The sequence below is a fragment of the Cupressus sempervirens genome, chromosome 5 (genome assembly GCF_028749045.1).
Source record: "Cupressus sempervirens isolate cs-2001-9-10 chromosome 5, ASM2874904v1, whole genome shotgun sequence".
Classification (NCBI taxonomy): domain Eukaryota; kingdom Viridiplantae; phylum Streptophyta; class Pinopsida; order Cupressales; family Cupressaceae; genus Cupressus; species Cupressus sempervirens.
The window spans coordinates 586,198,442-586,220,673 of NC_143122.1; positions in this window are offsets into that span (position 1 = coordinate 586,198,442).

Genomic DNA, 22,232 nt, shown 5'->3' on the forward strand with positions numbered 1-22,232 from the left:
TAGCATCTTTTGGTAGGATTTTTCTTTCTGAGGTGATTCATCATTCAATTATCTACTATGTGTCCAAATTCTCCACATAAATAACATCTATAAAAAATGTTTTAGTCCCAACCAATCATTTCTTTAGCAACTTGTTTAATAGGATTCCAATTCTTGGTTTTGCATTGTGAAGATTTATGACCTTGTTTGTTGCATGTAAAACATTTTCCTTCAAACTTGGTGTTCTCTATGCATTCACTTACCCTATGTCCATGTTTGTTACAATGGTAACATTTCCCATTAAATTTTGATTTTCCATTGCTCCAACATTTTTTTGAAGTATGCCATTTTTTTCCACAATGATTTCATGTAGGCCTTTTATTATTTTGACGTCCTTGTTTTAATGACTCTCCTTGTTTAGTGTAGCCCAATCACGCTTTCCCTTTATGTCTTTTATGAGATATTTCAACTAATTGATCCATGTTTACTTGTGATCTCATCATTCTTTCATTGGTTTCTCTTGCTATTCTAAGATTATTCTTGAGTCTTCCATGTTATGTCCTTAAATTGATGACTTCTTGATTTGAATCATTCAATTGATTTGTCATATCTACCTAATGTGGTGAAAGCTAGTGGATTTCATTGTCCTTTTCCTATATCCTAATGTTGAGTAGTATTTTGTTTCTTCTACCATATTTGTTTTCATTTTCACCTTGGTTCTTTTCTTCCATGACTTCACATATCCTAACTGAATGAATCTCCTATTCTCTTTTCAATTGTCTGACTTCTTCTTGAAGAATAAGATTCCTTCCAAGTAGATCTTCTATAAATTCATTTTCTTCATCTAAACTTCTCTCTTTGCAAATATCTTCAATTATTTCTTCTATATAGAGATTATCATTCATCTTTTTTGCTAATTTTTTTCTTCTTTTTAGAGATTGAGAGAGAGTTTCTCCTTTAGTTTCTTGATTTGTTCCATGGCCACATGTAGATCCAACTTTTCATTTTCAATGGCTTCCTATAGCTTGTATACTTCAATTTTTTCTAATATTTTCTCTCAAGTTACTAAACCTTGTGATATGAAAACCTTACTCTATTGTATATACATAGAGTGAAATCACTTGATCTGTCATACCATATTCCATAATCATATGTGTTTGAAATCTAATGCAAGCTAGGTAACTAAGAGGGGGAATGAATCAAGAACCACTTAAACTTCTTCCAACTAAACTACTTTGTTAATTTGTCTAATCTACTTGTATGCATGAAACATAAAGCAATAAAGTAAAAAAACCATAACACAATATTGGTTACCTAGAAACCCTCCAAGTAGAAGGTAAAATTGGGTCAAGCAATACACTCAAAATGCTTCACTACTATAGTGGTAAATTTTGCGTGTTAAGGCTTACAAATGATTACTCTTGATGATCTTACTCAGTTAAGAGAAATAAGAATTGTTAGGTCCACCTTGTGAAAGGATTTATACAATATAGTTAATAATGTACTCTATTAGGAGTTTCTGTAAAGGACTATTAGGTCCATCTAGCTAAAGGATTTGGGACTGATGCACCTATAAAGATGAATCATTGCATTGACTTTTGATGTGAAACTATGATTATTGATTATGATCCTTTAAATTAAATTGATCACCTAAATGTGATAAATGAGTCTATTCCTTTCCTTGGAATGCTTGTAGCCTTCAAATAATTTTGTCTTTCATATTCGCTAATATTCTTCAATTTCATACATCTTATTATCTTTGGATAAAGAAAATACTTCATACTTATATCCATCAAAATAATTCATTCATAAGTCAGCTACAACATAACTAATTTCCAAAAACAATTATTAAGTTAGCTCAGTGTTGTAACTTAGGTCCAATGGCTTACTCAGGTGATACTGAAGATACTCAAGAAATACTGTCACCTTGGCTAACTCTAGCACTTGGCTAATACTCAATTCTTGAATCATGTTGATCACTTGATAGATACTTCTAACTCAGCTTGCACTATTCTGCTAGCTTGATTATTACCTTGGAACAAAACTACTCTATTGAATCAGTTCACACTAGAGCTTAGTGGATACCGATTAACTTGATTAACATTGTAGCTTGGTGGGAACTATCAACTTGATTGACATAGAAACTCAATTGACACTACTTACTTCCTACATAGTTAACTTTATTTTTATGGTTCCTTTATGAGCTTAGTTAGCATTGTATAGTAGTAACTCAGTTACTACTATCTTTCAATTATGACTAAGTGTTTTAACACTAACTGACTATGTATCTTGCAATAAGATTAAAAAAATGTTTCCTTCAAATATCTAAATATTTTTTTTTACTATTGCATAGTAATACTCCTTAGGATCAACTTGAAATATAGTTACAATCCCAAGTGCATTTTCTATATCTAGTTTGGTGTGAATTAGATATTACAAACCTCCAATGATGGATCTATATTTCTTCTACTAAATTGTAAGTCTCAAAATTTTGCTACATAATTTGTTACCAATTATCATTGGTGTACCAACATGATTACAACTTTCCAAGACAAATATCCTCAAAAAATCTTTCAAATACTTAGCTTGTGGTATAAAGTTACCATCACCATTTTGCACAAGTTACAAACTTGGGAAAAACTCCATTTCTCCTATCATATTCATTTCAAACTCATTCTTCATTTCTTTAACAAACTTATCACTTCCTTCATCATCACCCCTAGATATTATCTCATCAACAAATATTACTATTATCAACAAACCATTCTCTATTTCTTTCAAATACAAGTTACTATATGTTATACCTTTAGCAAATCTATGCTTTGCCAAAAAGCTATCCAACCTTGCATACCAAGTTCTAGGTGCTTTCTTTAAACCATATTGAGCTTTCTTCAATTTATAAACCATGTTTTTTTCTTCTAACACAAGGAAACCTTTAGGCTACTAAATTTATACCTTTTCTTCAAGTTCTCCATTCAGGAAGGCTAATTTGACATTCATCTGATACACTTTGAATTCCTTAGTTTTTGTACAAGCCTAGAACATTCTCACTACTTCCATTTTGGCTATAGCGGCATATGTCTCCTCATAGTATATTCCTTCTTGATATGAATATCCTTTGCACACAAGTCTACTTGTTTCTTACAACTTCACCTTGTTCATTCATCTTCTTTTTGAATACCCATTTGGTTCCAATAATATTCTTATGTTTACGCCTTGGAACTAATTCCCATGTTTCATTCTTCACAATATGATGTAATTATTCCTTCATTTATTGAATGCAATGATCATCTTTACATGCTTCATTTGTACTCTTAGGTTCAACTTGAGAAAACAAACATAATTCACACACTTCTTCATTTACCTAATTATTATTTTTCCTCTCAATGCTTTGTTTAGGATGATAATTCTTTGATATATGTCTACTAGGAGTTGTCATCTCAACTATTTTTTCTTCTCTTGGTTCAGATCTTTCCTCTTCAATCTAATTTCCATTATCCAAATCATTGTTAGTCTCAATTATAACTTCCACATTTTCATGGATAACCTTTGGATCAACAATAGTTACCAAAGATATCTCTTTTGTTACTTCCTCTTTCTTAACCAATTTAGGCTCATTATCTTTATCATCATAATCATTCAAGAATCTTTCCATACTTTCTTTAAATTCTTTACCTTCATGAGACAAGAAATCCTTTGTAGATTTTCTTATTCTCTTAGGACATCTAGATGAAAATCACCAAACTCTTTTTATGTCCAAAAAACAAAAATTTTAATACCTTCTGGCTCGCTTTCCATAAGCAGATCAATAACTTCTTTGATCTTCTTGTCTTCTTCAGATTTGAATATGTCTTTACTTGTGTTTCTATTCTTTTGTATGCAAAAAAATGATTCTAGATCTAGAAACTCAATGCTCAGTTCTTGATGTTCTACAAACTTTTGGCCACAACTAAATATTATTAATTACTTTATAACTTGAATATGAAAGTAAACCAATAATGATGAAGAGTAAATATAACCATACACATGGAGAACTCATAACACCATTATTTTTTAACTAGGAAAATTTCACCGAGGGAAAACCCCATTGGGAATTATACCAACTTGATGATTCACTAAGTAATAAGATCTAGTTAAGGATATTGACAATTAGGAGTCTATGAAGTACATATAGTGTCTCAAGTCCCTATTAGAGGACTAGGTCTTGTTATAAGCCTCAACCCTATTAGGAGTGTGTAGTTCATTTACAATGTATGCAAGAAGATCTCACTGCCCTAACATGCAATTATACAATTTAGATCCTTCATAAAATAGATATACATACAATACTTGCTTGCGACTATAAGTAACACTTGTCCTAACCTTTACATCAGAATTTACATCACATGAGCCATGCAAATTATTCTCACAATAGTTCACATGTCACACTTGATCATGCAACTTTTATAGTATCTATGCATCACATCTATTCATTTTACAATACACATCCACAGTATTTGTGCAACATAAAATCTTTACTTATACCTTGTGCATTCACAAATTTTTGCTCAGTTTACTTCCATGTCTTCACACGCTTGACATAATATAAAATAATATCCACATAGTTATCTTAACATGAATTAGTAATTATTTTGTAATCAAAATAATTCCTAAAGTTGTACAGCTCTATTTTCTTCTATGCTCTATTCTGCATTGTTAACTGCTAGCACAATTAAACTTATTGTAGCTTGCATCATACTGACTGTACACACATGCACAATTGTACATGTCATCATGAAAAAGTTATGAACCTTCCTCTATTGCACATAAGCTTATGTCTCTACACATTCATTGTGCTATTAAGATTTGTAAATTGTACTCCTACAAACTATCTAATGCTTAGACAATTTTTTGTCTTTGATTGCATAAATGAAATGCTAAGTATATATTTCAATATATGAAAACCATTAATACATCTAACTGACTATATTTTCAAAAATCTTCCCTTTGGCATTGATAGAAACATTTGGAAAAATTGGCTAAGTCCCAAAATGATATCATACACACACACAAAAAAAAAAAAAAACCTACACACAAATTGCCTTCAAAACATAAAAATTTTATTCATGTTTTGATGGACCATTACATTCCTTATCACTCCTTTACATTGATACATACATAAGCTGCCCCTTACACACACACACACACACACACACACACACACACACACACACAGATATGTGTGTGTGCGTATGTATATATATGTATATATACACATATAAATATGTGTGTGTGTGTGTATATATATATATGTATATACATATATATATACATATATACATGTATATATATGTATATATGTATATACATATATATATACATATATACATATACATATACATATACATATATATATACATATACATATACATATATATATATATACATATATATATACATATATATATATGTATATGTATATATATATGTATATATATATATACAATTTTCTCTACATAATACTCCCCCTTTTGACATCAATGGAAAAGATGTCAAAAATAAAATTGTATCACAAAATCTTGTTATCTGTTGTTGATCAGTTCGTCATTTCAAATATTTAATCTGCAAATTCAATCTTCAGCCTATCAAAGTCCTTCTTCTAGTTTCCTATGATTGTATCTAATATACTAATGAGTGTGCAAAGTGCATAAGATGCCACTTCAACTATTCTCAAGTTAGTATAGGCAAATTCATCATAGGAATTCTTTGATGAAAGAAATTCCTCCAATTGCCTCTTCAAAATTACAATTTTGGGTGCCAAATATTCTCTAAGAATAGAGAATTTTTTTATTACCTTCTCTTTTTCAAACTCAATGCTTCTAATAGCATTATGGATCTTCTCAATCTTATTCTCAAAATATTCAATTCTAGTCTCAGTTTGTTGCAATCTTGTGATGAGTGACGGAATCTCACTTATATGGCCTTTGATCTCTGCATCAAAATTAGATAAGCAAGTATAGGAAATTACACACTATTTGTATAACTTATTGCCTTTAGCAATACACTATTTAATTCCTTGATGTTTCCATCAAGTTCCTTCAAATCTTTGTGCACATTGGTGCACACTATGTTGAATAGTGTTGCATCATGATTGCTTTGTGCTTGCATTGTTGCTACTTCAACTAAGGTTTTAAATTCCCAATCAAAGGTCTTTATCAACTATTTTTACTTATCTTGCAAGTCTAGATTAGCTACAGTTGTAAAAACTATATTCTAAATGCACTTGAAGACTTTAGCAAGAGTCTTCTCCAAAGACTTTACAAATTTTATTTTTTCTCAAACAATTTTCTCAAAGTACTCAATAGCTCTTTCTAGTCTTCATCATTAGATGTAATAGGTAGTGTTGCTGATGTTCTAGCTTTTTACACTACTAAAGATATAGTAGTCTTACTCATCTATTCCTCTGCACTTTTCTTTTCCTCAACCTCTTTCTTCTTTGTCTCTTCTTTCTCTAGCTTTTCCTTTTCTTCTTTTGTTAGCTTCTTCTCTTGTTCTTCTTTCCTCTTCTTTTCTTGTTCTAATTTTATCTTGTTTTCTTTAGCATCCTTCCTTTTACTCTTCTTCATTCATCTTTTTCTCTTCCTATTCATCATCAAAACTAGTATAGGTAGTGACATTGCCAAAAATATTTGCCCCATATGCTACAAATGGAATCTCCTTTGTGTCCATAGTTTTATGCATACTATCCACTTGCATGGATTTAGTACCAATAACAATGTGAGGTGGATATGTTGCTTGTTGTGTCCCTTCTACCTCTTCCTCTTCACTAGAAGGTGTGTCTTCCTATACATACATTGGCCTATCATCATTTGTTTGCACACTCTCGTTAGGTACTAAGGACATATATTTCAATAGAGCCTCCTCTATTTCTTGTTTAACTTCCTCATAATTTCCTCCCATCAAAAGAAGTTTTCTTTTTTTCCTCATCAAGGGTTCAATATTGTACAAAATTGTCTCAGATTCCTCCTTTAATCCAATATCACATAATTTTTTTTATGAATGAGATCCTAATATATAGATCTTCATCTACTACCCTTGTCTTCCTATTGATCAACCTATTGTATAGGTCTTTTGGAATCTTATTATGAATACTATCAAATCTTTTATTTCTCAAACTCATATTTGTTATTAAGGCATTCTCTAATTGCCTCCTCTCAATATGGTTGTACATACTATAAAATTTATTCAACTGAACAAAATTTTCAACATTTATCTTCATCATCATCATCCTCAAAGCTTTCAAAATTGCTCACTTGCATGGTTTCTATCCTTTTACCAAACCCACTGCTGATTTTCTTCACTCATTTTTTTTCTTCGGGTACAAGTTGTTCTTTAACATTCATTAGCCTTCCTGACTTCCTCTATACAATAGAAGCTTCCACCTTTCACCTCCTCCTAGGTTATTCATAGATTTCTCTTACAGGTTGCATTTGTGCAACTACTCCATATGGTGCAATGGGAGCTTGTGCACATGGTTATGCCACGGTTACACCTTCTGAATGTCCTACCACTGTAATAGATCTTTTTGCCAACACTTTTTTCTACCCACTAGCCTTCATCTCTAGCATAATTCCCTTTATCTCATTGAATTCCTATCTAGTCATGCAAGACTCATTGAGTATGCAATCTATCTCCTTCTCTACTTTCTTTTTAGTTTCCTTGATGTGGAGCTCAAATCATACAATTATTTACCTCTCATCATATATCCCTCATCTACGACATTCTATATTTTGCTCAGACTTGAGTATGATCTGCACATACTTCAATAAGTTTTGTGCTCATATCATAGTTAATAGGCTCAATGAACTTCATTTTAGGTATCACACCTTCCATGCATGTGTTATAAGTTTCCACCATGAAGCTATGAGGCCAACTCATCATAGCATAGACACACTATTTCCATTTTGTTACTTAGGAATGGATATCTCGACATATATTTTTGAGACTTGATGGATAGAAAATTTTGCTACTTATTTGATGATATTTACCTTGTGAGTCTCTGTCATGATATGCATTAGGAATTAATTGGCATAATCGATGAATTAATGGATATTTATTTAGTACTTCGTTATTATGATAGAAAGAGGAATTATGATGTGATTTAAATGCTTAATTTAATCTTGTTAGGGAAGTTAGTAATATGCAGGTTTTTGAGGTTTAATGATTAAATGTTTTATATGCAAATGATGGAGAATAGGAAGTTAATTATGAAATGTGTTATATGTCAATTGTAGAATAACAAAATTCTCATGTATCTTTACTTTCACATGTATTTTCTATGTGACTTTTTCATTGGATTACTAATGCTTGAGTTTAGTGTGTAGGAAAGGAACCATGGGAACATAATGGGGAAACAAGGTATAAACACATGTTAATATGACACTACCAAGGTGAATCTTTAGAATATTTTTAAATCTCATTGTGATGTCTTTATTTTGTAAATGTGACATGTATTTTGTAGTATATATTTCATGATTAGATTCATAATATTTCATGTGAGATGTGTAGAGAATTTTGTGTGTGTCACTCGACACTTGTAATCATTTTGTGAAAATGACATGCTCTCTGAAGATGGATCATGTAACCACCTCGTCTCAAGTTAAATTCCTTAATGAAGAATTAGATTTATTGCCTTGACTTAGTATGGGAAACAAAGGTTACCACCATAGGAAATTTGAAATGGGACTTTACCTAGCATTGTCAGGGTCAAAAACTAGCTCTATGGTGAATTTGAGATGAAAGTAAACCCTACCCATGATAATACTTTAAGTTAGGGGGATAATAGTTACCACTAGGGTGCCTAGAAGACCTAGGAGACCCCAAAAATAATACATTTTATATTGAATCCTAAAATGGGAGTCTTATATAGAGGCATGCTAAAATTAGAAACCCACTTACCCACTCTGTAACTTTAGAGACATTTAGGGTTCGCAGGAAGAGGATAAGGAGCTCTACAACAACTTTCATTTTACATTTCTTGGAGTGAGGTTGATATCCATGATCCATGGTGTTTCTCCATTGCATTGTAGATTTAATATGGTGTTTCTTCATTTCATTTTAGATTTGATATGGTGTTTCTTCATTGCATTGTAGATCTGATATGGAGTAGATATGGTTTTGTGAAGAATCTTGTTGTATGTGTGTTGAATGTGAGAGTTTCATGTGATTTCTTCTTAAATCTTGTTTTGATCATGCTATTTGTTCTGTATAATGGGTGTGAAGAATCACTCACCATTGGGGAGCTCACTCTTGTAGTTAATAAACTCTCTCATGTGTGGAGATGATTTTGATCTATTTCATTGGGGTATGGACTTCATGATTACTTGCATGCTTGGGAGGTATAATGAGTAGTATGAAGAGGGAAGATATTGCTAAGCCTTGAAAGGGAATTTTACTTATGAGACTATGAAAATGTATGTGATTCATGGATTTCAAATTCTCCTCATGGAGAGAGCCCATCTTCACCCTATATCTTGATTCTATTGTTGAATCTATGTGCAATCCTTGGGATGGGTTGTATTGTGTTGTGTTGAGTTGTCTTGTTATGGTTATGCATGATATGTGAATGTGAAGTGTGCAACCATTTGTGCCCTCCTTGAGACCTAGGATGAGAGGTAAGCCTCCATGGTTCCCCATTTTTGTCATTCTTTTGCAAGTTTTACTTGATGATCTTGGAAACCTGGAGCTCATGTCATCCTTCCCATTACATAGGAATAGAGAAATCTATTGTATTATGTTGAAAATGGAGAAACAAACTCCATCTTTTTATGTGAATTAGTTTTATTAGCAAGAGTGTTGTTATTATTTCCATTCATTTGTCATTAGAGAGATTGTGAATCATCTATGTAATGTAAAAAGTTCCCTCCTGTGTATATCTTGATATGGTGATTCTAACACCTTATGTGCATGCTTCATAAATGTTTGAACATAATCTTGAGAGGATCATTAAAGAAAAATTCATTATATTGATGTTTTCAGTTCATAAACCTAGATGTGAATGTATTGGAGAGAAGATTTAAGCATCAATGTAGGCATTAGTATGATGTAAATAAGACTATCCATTGTTATTCTATTCTTCTCCATGCTCATAGAAATAAGTAGGTGCATTATGTAATCAAACTTGATTCATACATAGTTATATAATATGTATTCATATTCAGATCTAGTCATGAAATGAATGTCAATGGTGTAAAACGAATACTTGATGTTCATGGAATTGCAAGTAAAAATATTTCATTTAAGTACATATTAGGGTTTCTTACAATTTAGATTTTGATAGTATTATGATAGTTGTTATGAGTAATACATTAGATTGCTATATTGAGTAGGAATTTTAATGAATTATACAATGTTCAATTTCATCAACTCAATTATAAACAATTTTAGAGAATGTAAGAAGGAACTAGGCAAGAAGTTTAACTCCAAGAAAATGAAGCCTGTAGGTGCATATTTACTTGCTAGAAAATGTATGGCAATTAAAAAGAAAACAGTCAATAAAATAACATATTCTAAATATAATAAACATATTCATGTCAACAATAATATAAAAAACACTAAGACACCCAAAAAAATAATTTTTCCTTACAAAGGGATAATCCAAATAAATGTGCAAGGTACGTGGTCAGAAATCAAATGTTAAGATGAAAGCAAATTAAACATAAAAAAACTCTCTCCTAGGAAGGGGTGACAGAAGGTCTTAAATAAGGGCAAGTACCATTTCAAAAACAAAAAGAAAAAAATTAAAAAATCTACCCATCTTGATGTTGGCAGCTAGGTCAACCACCCTATCAGTTTCAAAAATAATAATAATAAAATTCAACTTGAAACCAAATCCAATATGTTAATATTTGCCAGAAAGTTTGCAACATTGGGTTTCCTTGCCAACCAAGGTGTTACCTTTTGCTGCATATCATCATTCATGAATATGGAAGTGAGTCCGCCTCCCCACTAGATGTCCTAGCCTTGCCACATCTCATGCTCTTATAAACAAGGCAATGATGAGCATGCCTATTTCCTAGGTGCCATCAAATCTAAATTAAACTTCAAGCTTCCACCCAACCAAAACTCGCCTAGGGAGAAGGAGTCAAGAGATGGGAAAAAGTGAATGTTAGATTTGATGTGCCTTTGGATCAATGATGTCCCATTCTTGTTCTTAGGCACCTATGGATAAAATTTGATGGAAAAGTCCCATCACTTTAAAAAGCGAGGAGGAAAGGGTCACGTGGCCCAAATCTTAAGGAATTTTGGCATGGGATATGGGAGTTATTAAAAGGGAAATGTTACAAAACATGGTGGAGGTAATTAGGATGGAGTTAGAAGTAAAAGGTGGTTAGCAGATAAGATATGGAGTAAGGTTTGATAAGATAGATGAATTAAAAATGTGGTGGGGTGTTAGAGCTTAATAAGCTTAATTGTATTTTGGACAATACATGGTACTCAATTTCATAGCTAATGGGTTGGGAGGTGAGTAGACTTGGTTAACCTAATGTAACTATGGAACAATTTAGGAAGGGATAAAGTTATCAAAATATAACTTTCTGTGTAAAATTTAATGGTCAAGTTAATAATTAATTTTTCTAGAACTTGGAATTATTTTGTAAGTTTTTTTTTAATAAAGTAACCAAACATAGGCAAATTGTTTTGTCGTAAGAGACTTTGGATTATGAATTTGCATAGCCAGGGATGACCTAAGAATAATAATAATGATGATGAAAAAATGATAATAATAAAAATAATAACAAAATAATAATAATAATAAAATAATAATAATGATAGTAATAATATTAATAATAAATATTACGTTAAGATGGGACCTGCGGATGATTGATTTAATATGTATATCATTCAATGATAATTAAGTATGTGTGTTATAAAATATTTGGGCTATCTCAGAGAAACACATAGTAGAAACCTTGAGGTATAAGAAAGTTCTTGGTAGATTGAAATGCCTAGTCAAAGACATCATGTTGGTTAGATTTAATAATGAATAGATAAATAAATGAAACTTCTAAAATAACAATAAAATAAAATAAAAAATTTGGTTGAGTTTTACCTTGAAAAATTAGGGCATGACATTTTGATATTAGAGCCAGGTTTCAACACTAAGAGCCTAACCCATTACATCTAACCTATGAACTACAACTTTGTGTAGGATGCCCATAGTCACTCGCAATGGTTACCAATGGGCTAGAGGTCCTAAAGAAAACTAAGCAAGATAAGAGGAATTGGGGTAGGATGTGGGAGGACCCCCACCAGGGAACCCTCCAAACCTTGATCAAGTTTTGAATGCTATCAATAATCTTATTGGGGTAGTATAGTACAGATTAACACCTATCATTCCACAGCTAGGATAGTAGGGTGCAGAGGGGCATGGGGTAGATATCAAGGAAAGAAGTAGGAGTCCCCCACCTAGAATTATAGAGGATCAGGGGGAAGCATTAGTACACCAGATTGAGCTAGCCCCTAAATTAGAGAGAGCACTGGTGAGAGCACCTAGAGATATTGGGGATGAGATTAGTGAGTTACTATGACTCAAGCCACCCATATTCACCAGTACCAAGTATTACACACATACAGAGGCATGGATACAGAGCTTTAAGAGGTGCTTTGGATTGTGTACCTATAGGAGCAATCTAAAGGCATGGCTGGCAATACTCCTATTACGAGAGGATGCTTCCACCTATTGGAAGTAGGAGGAAACCATAGGGGGAGTAGATATAGAGACACTCACATGCAAGTCTTTTGTGGACCATTTTAGAGATAGATATTTGTCAGAGCATTCTAGACAAAGGCAAGTTCAGGAGTTACATGATCTTTAGCAGAGGGGTCTCATAGTGACCCAATTTGAGAGCAAGTTCTTAGAGCTAATCCCTTATGTGTAGTACATGATAGATGAGAAGCTACGCATTCATGAATTTATTAAGGGCCTTAACTTATCTCTCTAGGGACCAATATGGTTAGCATTTCATACCACTTTCAGAGAGGCAATTGAGATGGCATTGGTTTTTGAAGACATTTGTACTAGACAGGAATCTCAAGATAGGTCTGATATCTAAAATCCCTCCTCGAAACCCTCTTGGAAGGGTAATCAGAGTCATTTAGTGAGGTCCTCATAGGCCCCACAAGCACAACAAAGAGGCCAAGAGGATACTAGACAGAGGTCATCTCATGGTTATTAGGGCTCTAAGCCCAAACAGTGGTAGTCAAGAGGCCCCAGGTATGATCAAAGGCCACAGACCCTATATACATAGCCAGCTAGGCCTCAGTGGTCCTCTAAGGGAAGCTTTAGTGGATCTAGCAGGACTAGCAGTCTGTGGTAGTCCAAGCCACAGGGAGTGTAGATTTAGACCCATGGGCCATGTTATGCATGCGGTGGTATGGGTCATATTGCAAGAGAGTGTCCACAAAGACCCATAATAGGTAGTCAGCGAGGAGCCACCTCAAAGCCTATAGTAGGTGATATGGGCAAATCCCATAGGGTGTTTGCAGTGGTTGATAAATACTAGGTTGAGCATTAGGCTATAGTGATTGAGGCTACAGGTATGATTCGAGGGTATGAGGTTACTACACTATTTAAATCCAGAGCTACATAATCCCTTATATCCCCTTTTGTAGTGAAGTGATGTAGGCTAGTGGCAGCTAGACAAGATGTTGATTGGGAGGTTGAGTTAGCTTTAGGGGCTAGGGTGTCAGTTGATTCCTTAGTTCATGAGTGTCTGATTCAGATTGGAGACATGTTCACCACATTAGACTTGCGTATTACTCCTTTGTTTTCTTATGATGTAGTCATTGGCATGGATTGGCTTTGCACCCATAGTGCCAAGATGGATTGTAGACAAAAGAGGGTTGAGTGTGTAGATGATCCTGGTACACCTAGAGTAATTTTTGGAGTTTAGAGGATAGTATCCCTTCCTATGATTTTTGCCATGTAGCTTAAGCGGTGCATGCAAAAGGGATGTCAGTTGTTTTCCATCACCATCTGTGATAGAGAGGAGGATATAGGGGATATAGGGGAGGAACCTTCCCTCAGTTACTATCCAATATTATAGGAGTTTCTAGATATGTTCCCATTAGAGCTTCCTGGTATGTCACCACTGAGGGTAGTTGATTTCCATATTGATCTCACGCTAGGAGCTAAACTTGTATCTTGAGGACCCTATAGGATGACCACCCATGAGCTCAATGAGCTTAAGATTTAGCTAAAGGAACTTTTGGAGAAGGGACATATCCAACCTAGTGTGTCACCTTGGGGAGCACTAGTGATCTTTGTTAAGAAGAAGCATGGACCACTCAAATTGTGTATTGATTAACTATCAGGAATCGATACCCACTACCTAGGATTGAAAACCTATTTGATCAATTACAGGGTGCTTCAGTATTCTCCAAAATAGGTTTGAAGTTAGGGTACCATCAGTTGTGCATTATGGAAAGTGACATCCACAAGATTGCATTCCATACAAGATATGGTCACTTCAAGTTCATAGTGGTACCTTTGGTCTCATGAATGCCCCAACTATATTTATGAGCCTCATTTTTAGGATATTTTGAACATTCCGAGATAATTTTGTGGTAGTGTTCCTGGATGATATATTGGTCTATTCTCATAATGAGAAGGAACACAAAGAGCACCTATGGCAGGTATTGCAGCAGTTAAGGGAGACTCAACTTTATGGTAGCTTGTTGAAGTGTTTCTTTTTTAGATAGGAAGTACATTATTTAGGTCATGTAATTTTTGGAGATGGGACCTTAGTGGACCCATCAAAGACCTAAGCCATCATGGATTGGCTAGCACTTACCAATGTCATAGAGGTCAAAATTTTTGTGGGATTAGCAGGATACTATAGGCAATTTGTGGTAGGTTTCTTTAGGGTATCTCACCCTATTATCTCTCTTCAGAGAAAATGAAAGAAGTTTGAATGGATAGAAAAGTGTGACGAGGCCTTTTAGAAGCTCAATAGGGCACTCACTAGTGCACCCATTTTAGTGGTACCCAACCCCTCATTGAATTTTGTAGTATGCGCAGATGCTTCCTTGGATGGAATTGGAGTTGTCCTTATGTAGGAAGGTCAAGCCATAGCTTATGAGTCTAGGAAACTCAAAGCTCGTGAGCTTAATTACTCTACTCATGATCTTGAGGTCATGGTAGTGGTCCACACATTGGCATGATGGAGTCATTTCCTTCTAGGGCAATGATTTGAACTTCATTTAGATCATCAGAGCATGCAGTATATTTTCACATAGCCAAATCTTAATGCAAAGCAAAGGAGATGGATGGAGTTCCTATGTCAGTACAATTTTGATGTGCATTACATTAAGGGTAAGGAGAATATAGTGGTGGATGCCTTAAGTAGATGACATCATGAGCTTGCTTCCATGGTTACAGAAATAGATTTGAGGGAGTGTATTATGCACCGCCTACTAGATGATGAATTCTATGTAGAATTTTGTCAAATAGTCCACTCCTAGAAACCTCTTGAGGGTAAATTTTCTGATTATTAATTGGATTCTAAGGGATTATTATGACATAAAGGGTGTATCTATGTACCCTCCATAGGTTCCTTGTGTGAGTTCATTATTCTAGAGGCTCATTGAGCACCTTATGCAACACATCCTAGAGCTAAGAAGCTCCATGTCAAATTAAGGTAGCTGTATCATTGGTCAAGCATGAGGATGTAGATTGTTAGTATTGTAGCTAGATGCCTAGAGTGTCAGAGAGTTAAGGAAAAACATGGACACCCAGGTGGACTCTTGCAACCCCATGAGATACTTGAGTGGAAATGGGACACTATTTCCATGGATTTCATTGTTGGTCTTTCAATATCTTCTCATCGCCATGATACCATCATGGTGATAGTTGACACCTAGACTAAATTTGCCAATTTTTTTCCAGTTCAAACTAGCTTCACCACCCCTGCAATTGCACAAGTGTTCTTGCAATAAATTGTCAAACTTCATGGTATTCCTCGTAAGATCATCTTAGATAGAGATTCCTTGTTTACATCATCCTTTTGAAGGGAATTATAGGTGGTATTGGGCACCAGGCTCAACTTCAGCACTACTTATCATCTTGAGATAGATGGACAAACAAAGAGGGTTAATCAGATTGTAGAGGATATGTTGTGGATGTATGTGATGGATAACAAGGTTAGGTGGGAGGAATACTTGCATCTTGCCAAGTTTTCCTACAATAATGTGCATCATTCTTCTATTGGTATGCCACCCTACCAAGCCTTGTATGGTAGACCTTGTAGGAAACCCTTGAGTTGGGATAAGATTGAGGATAGAGTATCCATTGGATTGCAGTTGGTCAAGGATATATAACAATAAGTAACACAAATTAGGAAATTACTCAAAGAGGCCCAAGATAGATAGAAGAAGTATGCAAATGTCAAAAGGATAGATAGAAAGTACATGGTGGGTGATAGAGTATTCTTGAGGGTGCAACCTCATAAGAGTCCAATCCTTTATGGAAAGGGCTCTAAGTTAGCACCTCATTTTGTTCGACCCTTTGAGATTTTGGAGTGGATAGGAAAATTTGGCCTATCATCTAGCCCTATCACATATCCAAAATGTATTTCATGTTTTTATATTGTAGACATATATTTATGATGAGTCACACCTCATAGATTATGATGCCTTGTAGGTTGAGTCAGATGGATGGATAGCCTTGGAGCCCATTCACATATTGACTTAGTGGACTATCTCACTTCAAGGTAGAGACCTACACTAGGTTAGAGTACAGTGGAACTATTATGATGAGGTCACGGTGTCATGTGAGGATGCAACACAAATGAGAGCACAATAACCCTATCTTTTTTATGAACTCTAGGAGGAAGTTCATGCCTAGGGGGAGGATGTGATACACTATTTCCATTTTGTCACTTAGGACTAGATATCTCAACATATATTTTTGAGACTTGACGGACATAAAACTTTCCTACTTATCTGAAGATATTTAACTTGTGATTTTTCATCATGATATGTATTAGGACTTAATTAGCATAACTGATCAATTAGTGGATATTTATTCAATACTTCATTATTATGATACAAAAAGGAATTATGGTGTGATTTAAATGCTTAATTTGATCTTGTTAGGGGAGTTAGTAATATGCAAGTTTTGGAGGTTTAATGATTAAATGTTTTATATGCAAATGATGGAGAATAGGAAGTTAATTATCAGATGTTTTATATGTGAATCATAGAATAAAAAAAATTTCATGTATATTTACTTTCATATGTATTTTATATGTGACTTTTTCATTGGATTGCTAACACTCAAGTTAAGTGTGTAGGAAAGGAACCCTAGAAACATAATGGGAAAAAAGGTATAAACACATGTTAATATGAAACTACCAAGGTGAACCTTTAGAAGATTCATAAACCTTGTTGTGATATGTTTATTTTGTAAATGTGAGATGTATTTTGTATCATGTATTTCATGAGTAGATTTAGAACATGTCATCTGAAATATGTAGAGAACATTGTGCATGTCACTTGACACTTGTAGGCGTTGTGTGAAAATGACATGTTCTCTGAAGATGGATCATGTGGATACCTTATCTCAAGTTAAATTCCATAATGAAGAATTAGACTTATTGCCTTGACTTAGTAAGGGAAACAAATGTTACAAACATAGGAAATTTGAAATGGGACTTTATCTAGCATCATGAGGGCCAAAAAGTAGCTCTAAGGTGAATTTGGGATGAAAATAAACCCTACCCATGATAATAATTTAAGTTAGGGGGCTAATGGTGACCACTAGGGTGCCTAGAAGCCCAAAGAGACACCAAAAATAATACAGTTTATATTGAATCCGAAAATAGGAGTCTTATATAGAGGCATGGCCAAATTAGAAACCCACTTACCCACTCTCTAACTTTAGAGACATTTAAAATTTGAAGGAAGAGGATAAGGAGCTCTAAAACAACTTTCGTTTATCATCACTTGGAGTGAGGTTGGTATCCATGATCAATGATGTTTCTACATTGCATTGTAGATTTGATATTGTGTTTCTTCATTGTTTTTCATATTTGATATAGTGTTTCTTCATTGCATTGTAAATTTGATATGGATTAGATGTGGTTTTGTAAAGAATCTTGTTGTATCTGTGTTGAATGTGAGAGTTTTATGTGATTTCTTCTTAAATCTTATTTTGATCATGTTGTTTGTTGTGTATAATGGATGTGAAGCATCACTCACCCTTGGGAGGGAAGAGATGCTTGGGTGATGGGGCTAGTTGGGCTTACTCATGTAGTTGAGAAACTCTCTCATGTTCACTTGCATGCATTGGAGGTATAAGGAGATGTATGAAGAGGGAAGATATCACTAAGCCTTGAAAGGGCATGTTACTTATGAGACTATGCAAATATATGTGATTCATGGATTTGAAATTCTCCTCATGGAGCAAGCCCACCTTCACCTTATATCTTGATTCTATTGTTGAATCTATGTGCAAGCCTTGGGATGGGTTGTATTGTGTTGTGTTGATTTGTGTTGCTATGGTTATGCATGATATGTGAATGTGAAGTGTGCAACCATTTTTCCCTCGTTTCCCCAAGCTTGGTGGGTGCCCTCCTTGAGGCCAAGGATGGGAGATAAGCCTCCATGGTTCCCCATTTTTTTCACTCTTTTTCAAGTTTTACTTGATTATCTTGAAAAGTTGGAGCTCATGTCATCCTTGCCATTGCATAGGAAGAGAGAACTCTATTGTATTGTGTTGAAAATGGAGAAACAAACACCATCTTAGTGAATTAGTTGTATTGACAAGATTGTTGTTATTATTTTCTTTCATTTTTCATTAGAGAGATTGTGAATCATCTATGTAATGTAAAAAGGTCCCTCCTTTGTATGCGTGTATATGTTGATTCCACCACCTTATGTGCATGCTTGATAAATGTTTGAACATAAGCTTGAGAGGATCATGAAAGAAAAATTCATTGTATTGATGTTGTCAGTTCATAAACTTAGATATGAATGTATTCAAGAGTAGAGTTAAGCATCAATGTAGGCATTAGTATGATGTAAATAAGACTATCCATTGTTATTTTATTCTTCTCCATGCTCATAGAAATAATTAGATGCATTATGTAATCAAACTTGATTCATACATAGTTGTAGAATATGCATTCAATTATTAATGTATTCATATTTAGATCTAGTCATGAAATAAATGTCAACAATGTAAACTGAATACTTGATGTTCATGTAATTACAAGCAAAAGGATTTCATTTAAGTCCATAATAGGGTTTCTTACAATTTAGATTTTGATAGTATTATGATAGATGTTATGATTAATACATTAGATTGCTATATTGACTAGGAATTGTAATACATTATACAATGTTCAATTTCATCAATTCAATTATAAACAACTATAGAGAATGTATGAAGGAACTAGGCAAGAAGTTTAGCTCCAAGAAAAAGAAGTCTGTAGATTCATATTTACTTGTTAGAAAATGTATGGAACTTCAAAAAAAAAAGGGTCAATAAAATAATATATTCTAAATATGATAAACATATCCCTATCAACAATAATATAAAAACCACTAAGACACCCAATATAAAAATGTTGCCTTACAAAGGGATAATGAAAATAAATGTGCAAGATACATGGTTAGAAATCAAATGTTAAGATGAAAGAAAATTAAATATATATAAAAATCTCTCCTAGGAAGGGGTGACAGAAGGTCTTAAATAAAGGCGGGTACGCTTTCAAAAACAAAAGAATTAAAAAACTAAATCTCTACCCATCTTGATGTAGACAGCTAGGTCAACCACCCTATTAGTTTCAAAAGTAATAATAATAAATTTCAACTTGAAACCAAATCCAAATGTTAATATTTGTGAGCAAGTTTGCAACATTGGGTTTCATTGCCAACCTAAGTGTTACCTTTTGTTTCATATCATCGTTCATGAATATGGAAGTGGGTCCCCCCGCCCACAAGGCATCCTAGACTTGCCAAATCTCATGCTCAAGTAAAATTAAAATTGAAAGCTTGCACCCAACTAAAACTCACTTAGGGAGAAGGAGTCAAGAGGTGGGAAAAAGTAAATTTTAGATTTGATGTGCCTTGGTGTCAATGATGTCCCATTCTTGTACTTAAGCACCTATGGAGCGAGTTTGATCGAAAAGTTGCATCACTTTAAAAAGCAAGGAAGAAAGGGTCATGTGGCCCAAATCTTAAGGAATTTTGGCATGGGATATGGGAGTTATTAAAAAGGAAATGTTGCAAAACATGGTGGTGGTATTTAGGATGGGGTTAGAAGTAAAAGGTGGTTAGGAGATAAGATATGGAGTAAGGTTTGATAAGATAGGTGAATTAAAAATTTTGTGGGATGTTAGAGCTTGATAAGCTTAATTATATTTTGGACAATACTAGATACTTAATTTCATAGCTAGAGGGTTTGGAGGTGAGTAGACTTGGTTAACCTAATGTAACTGTGGAACAATTTTAAGAAAGGATAAATTTATCAAAATATAACTCATAGTGTAAAATTTAATGGTCAAGTTAATAAATAATTTTTTTTGGAACTTGGAATTATTTTGTAGGTTTTTTTTTAATAAAGAAGTAACCAAACATAGGAAAATTGTTTTGTCATAAGAGACTTTGGATTATGAGATTGCATAGTCAGGTACAATGTAAGAATAATAATAATATTAAATAATGATAAAATGATAATAATAAAAATAATAAAATAATAATAATAATAAAATAATAATAATGATAGTAATAATATTAATAATAAATATTACGTTAAGATGGGACATGCAGATGATTGATTTAATATGTATATCATTCAATTATAATTAAGTACGTGTGTTACAAAATATTTGGGCTATCTGAGAGAAACGCATAGTAGAAACCTTGAGGCATAAGAAAGTTCTCAGTAGATTGAAATGCCTAGTCAAAGATATCGAGTTGGTTAGATTTAATAATGAATAGATAAATAAATGAGAATCGTAAAATAATAATAATAATAATTGGTGTATTTTTTCCTCAAAAATTTAGGACATTACAGGAACACAAATCATCCTTGTACTTCTCTACCATATTGGGAGGTATCATATACCTCAATTTCATCTTCAATTCAAAATGCTTCATCATTTTGTCAATATCAATATTTGTAACATTCTCAGGTTTAGATCTATAGCTTTGATTTACAATCTTCATTGTGCACGTGCTACTATCCCAATTGATTACTCCAGTAAACTTATTAGCAACATCAAAGAACAAATGAGTCAATAGGGACTCAAATCTAAATACTACACTCTTAGTTTTCTTTATCTTTGCAATATTGTACAAAAGTTCCATTCTAACTATGTCACACAAATTAACTTTTGTCCTTTCAATCTCCATCACATATGTTGTATAAATGAATCTAGCTAGTATAGAGTTTACTATTTATCCATGGTTCAACCTATAACCTAAAATTTTAGTCAAGAACTTGAATGCTTTATCTTGAATAGGATCAACCTTCATATTAAGATTAGTATTCAACCATTGATCCTATTCAACCCTTGATTAGAACGAAAACCCTAGTGGGAATGATGCCCACAAAATAATGTGCTAATCTGAATATTCCTTTTTAGAGGATGGATGTTGTTAGGATTCTATCACAACACTTAGTACAAAGAGTCCCTGTTAGGAGACTTTGAATCCTTGTTTGGAGATTCCAAGTTGTAGAAGGTAGTTGAACCCACTGTCCAGATAGCTTTAGGATCAAATCAATGAACCCACTGTCCAATTTATCTTGGTACTATTCCTTTTAGAATAATATATGTGAGACAATATTTTACTTCTTCCTCTATCTAGTACATTGAACTTCTTCACCTTCAGATCATTAATCAAATCTAGAACTCTAAACCCATCAATAGTGACCCGTGAGGTCACACATTAGTAGATTACTCTACTTGTCTACTTCACAATTCAAAAGTCTTCTCTTCTTCTTGATTTCAATTATGATATCTAAAACTTGAAAAACATCTCTCCTTTACACCACACTCATCATTAACTCCTTGAGTTTGCTCCATACTTTAGTATAAGTTAATTAAATGAAATACACATTTAATTAATGTTGTTGATTCATAGTTGTACACAAATTTTCACACATGCAACTTATGTACCTATGCACTCACTAACATCATCAATCATTAGTATATTCCCTCCAATTAACTATGTAACCCTTCATTCCAAATCCAATGTGCTATATT